Genomic DNA, 4160 nt, shown 5'->3' with positions numbered 1-4160 from the left:
GGGGGGAGTAGTACCCTTTATTAAGATAGTATAGTTTAAATAGTTGAAAAGGTAATTTATTTTTTACCGTGTATCGATGATTGAATGCAAGTAGTTTCTTTCTTTCTTTTTTAAATTATTAAACTGGCACTGTGTCTTCTGCAATGATAAATATCAGATCTATCTATCTATCTACCTCTATCTATCCAGTGGCGAAGCGTCTATATCAGGAGCGGCTTGTGGGGCTAAAAAGTGGACGTGCACAATTAAGTTATCGCATGGAGCAGATAGTCAAGGGCATAGTAAATGAGACGGTGTATAATTTTAGGATCTTTGGGTTGGTGAGGGAGGAACTCGTGCTTTTATTTTCATTCCTTTTACTTGTCGCTTTGATTTATAGTACCGGTACTGAATTTGTTTGAAAGCTAAACATCAATTTCGTTCATCCTGTATTGGAACCGTACACTCAAGTAATAACTTTCATTACTCCACTACAAATCCATTCAAAGGCACAACTCATAGGACGGTCATGTTCACCTCCCTCAGGTTCACGGTCACGGAGTCACTTAAAATAGTGGCAAGACAGACAATGAACCAATCACAATTCATTTGAGCACTCCGCTGGATTGCTCCGGGGCTCACCTAATATTGGCAAAGAATAGTGTACGGTTTATCGCGTTTATTTTTAGACTGCCTACTGTGGGCTATGTTTCGGCACTATTCGGCAGGAGCAAATTTGAGATGTGCCGTCTTATTAATATGAATGTACCTCCAAACTCGCTACGAGTGTCGTCATCGCTTGGGTTATCCCCAAGAGCGATTTATAGGCCAGGTTGCACTGTTGAATACCCTATCATGTTTAGCTAAAGCGCGTGGACTTTGGCATGGCATAGTAGTTGTTTTACATCGCTATAGACACAGAAATGACGGTTATGGCGCCAGTGAGGACTTTCTTTTGATATGATTTCTTCTAGTGTTTGTTTCTGGCTTTTATTTTATTATTGTGGGTGTTTTACGTAGTAGAATATTTTAAAATGTTGGGCGGCACTGCACGACCGTGCTCTATGGACGAACCGCGCCTGGTCCATATAATCAAATAATACTGCTTCCCTTCCTAATTTTGAAAAATTGTCGCAGTCAAATTCATCCATAAACGTAAATCTCATAAATTAAATGTAAAAAGACGTTCATAATCACCAATGAACAACAGACTATGCCTAACCTTCAAAACGGCTTCACTGCCACAGAAATAATCTGTTCGCCCATATCGGGCCACTCCATAAGCAGTCACAAGTGTTGATTAAGTAAGCTTAAAGTGAGGCTAAAAGAGTCTACCAATAGAGTTGAAGGGAACATGTGCATAGCAGTCAAAACTGTTTCATTGCCACATATACCCTGTTCACCCCTTTTGAGCCACAGTTATAAGCAGCTACACGCGCTGATTGTGTAAGCTAACTATTACACTGGTCGAGTCTACCTCACATATGTGAGGGGAACTAACTCCTAATAATATCTTGACTGCTGCGAGTGCTCGACTTTTTAACGTCCTATAATCAGATCATGACCTCGACTGTGACACCGGCTCCTGGCCGCGAAAAGCTAGACAAAAACAGCCAAATGTGAAATAAAAAATTTATCATTGGCATGCTCTACCAAGGACTGTCTGGTATACTGACATCTCTGCTTCTTTCCTTGGTGTTTGTGTATTCAAATTTAAAGTTAGATTTAAGGTTAGTTAGAATAAATGTTTAATGAAACACTTTCCCGATTATTTTAGCGGTTGAATATGCATACAACATGAATTCAGGATTTGTTTTCATTCACAACTCAGAGTTTAGTTGCCGCCTCCAGTAAGTAAGATTCTTGTGACTTGTGTGAGTGTGATATATCCAGGCCCTATCTGGTCCCATCTCACTTTGATTACCCTGTCAAACAAGTCAGCCTTCGCCCCTGTATCTATCTATCTCTCTGTCTGTCTGTCTGTCTATCTATCTATCTATCTATCTATCTATATATATATCTATCTATCTATCTATTAACATCACTTCGTGGAGGCCTATCGACCTCACAACATTAAGTCTACTATCATAACTTCTCAAAATGTAAGAAATGTCATAATTCAGCAAATTCCACACAACCATTCATCTCGTCAAATCGTTGAGGTTGCTGTTTTTTAAACAACCATGCCTACCCGTTCTGTGTTTACCCAGAGTACTCACCAGCCACAGAAAACCACAAAGCGTCTTCGTATGATCTTGTAGAAACTAGAAACCGCTCTGTTTTTCTCCAACTCTACGACATGACTTGCACTATTTTCAGATAGGACTCACAGTAATTTTGACATTTAGCCAACCCCACTTGTTTAAACTGTCGTTCTTGTTTGATGACAAGGGCTGCAGACGTAACATGACTCTTGTGGACTTCTTTCTTTTTATCTTGTTTTAGCGATCTGCGTGACACGAGAGTGAGTCATTATCTTCAAGTACTCAATGTCTCCGTTCAGTTGACCAAATAATGTAAATAGGCACGATCGTTTTTCTTTTCTTCCTTTTTTCGGGGCGATGATCTCCCCTGCAGTTTGGGTGGGAGGATTTGGACAAAGGAATAGAGGAAATTCTGAGTACTCAATGCTAAAAAAACCAAAAACAAATAGATAAATAAATTTAAGTCAATGAGTGAATGGATTAATGGAAATAAATGAATAAATAAACGAACAAATAAATAAATAAATAAATAAATAAATAAATAAATAAATAAATAAATAAATAAAAATGTGGATCACGGCTCAAGCACAGAGCACCCAGGAATTAAAGGACTCCAAACAAACATTTAATTCGTCTCCTCAGTGGCATAGTGTATACATAATGATGCGGTTACTTAGATATGGCGATGGATTTGCAGTTGCCGTTGTTGTAATTAATTAGACTGACAGAATTATCTGTCAGAGTATGTATAAAAGTTGATACTATAATAACTTTGTTTTTTGAAAAGTAACTATTCAGGATGAACGCAGTCCTCTGTCCAAAACAATTACCTGGAAAGAGACTATTTACCATTTGTGCCCTTGCGTTTTTTAACTTTATAATGACTCCGTCTAAGACACCCACCTGTTTAAGATAATCATCTTTTTTCCCATGAAAAAAGGGCGGTCGTCGTGGACAATTTGGACTGTATTTATTGGTAAAACATTAATTGAAATACAGGGATGAATTGCCAGGCACCATTGTTGTTCAAATTAAACTTACAGTGCTGCAGTCACAATACACATAAAAGCTAATAAAACGCTTTATTAATGTTTTATGTAATCGTCGTCGCTGTTTATAATCTGCGCTCGTTAAATTGTAAAACCTTTATTGAATTAAAAGGATGGGTTTGCACTGACATCGTCGTTATAAATAAGACTGACAGTAACCTACTATCAGTCATAATACACATTAAAGTCATACTTGAAACTAGCATCGTTACCTCCCATGAAGTTCTTGTTTTCTTCCGCTAAAATACTCAAGGCGTGGTTTGTGAATTACATTTTTTTAAAGTTCACTAGTCACGGTTCACCTCTGAGCCAGAGTGTCTGTGGATTGCAGTCAACATTTCTGACCTCTTGACCTCTGTGTAGTCAGCTGCGGGGTCAGGGTTCAAGCAAAAGTAGAAGGGATTATATCCTCGGTTTAAAGGTACAGCGTAGTTTGGTTGACCTGGAAAAATGCTTATAAATATCTGTCTGTCTGTCTGTCTGTCTGTCTGTCTGTCTGTCTGTCTGTCTGTCTGTCTTTGTGTGTCTGTCTGTCTTTCTGTCTGTTTGTCTGCCTGTCTTCGAATATGATTATAATACATACCTACTTACCTAAAGACCTTAAAATTAAATGAGACTTCCATGAGAACAGGGAAAAAACTATAAATATCGCCCATATCAATGACATTCTAAGAACATATGTGTTGTTAAACAAAGTTTCCAAAATCAAATTATATAGATTCTACACAATATATTATAAGTCCTCTCTTTCAGGGGTAAAACGATAGATTTTTTTATAAATGGGTTGAGTTAAGAAAAAAAGGGATGTGGGTATATTATTTCGTTTGAAACAAATAGATAGATAGATAGATAGATAGATTGATAGATAGATAAATAGATAGATAGATAGATAGATAGATAGATAGATAGATAGATAGATAGATAGATA

At 37.5% G+C, this 4160-nt stretch overlaps 1 protein-coding gene across 1 annotated transcript in view; it reads left to right on the top strand.

Moving 5' to 3' along the window:
- Positions 1-4160, top strand: part of LOC101860377 — a gene marked incomplete in the record, with an annotated part of 89145 nt that overhangs the window by 40247 nt on the left and 44738 nt on the right.

The sequence above is a fragment of the Aplysia californica genome, unplaced genomic scaffold (genome assembly GCF_000002075.1).
Source record: "Aplysia californica isolate F4 #8 unplaced genomic scaffold, AplCal3.0 scaffold00009, whole genome shotgun sequence".
In the NCBI taxonomy this organism is placed as follows: domain Eukaryota; kingdom Metazoa; phylum Mollusca; class Gastropoda; order Aplysiida; family Aplysiidae; genus Aplysia; species Aplysia californica.
This window is presented reverse-complemented; position numbering and strand designations above follow the sequence as displayed.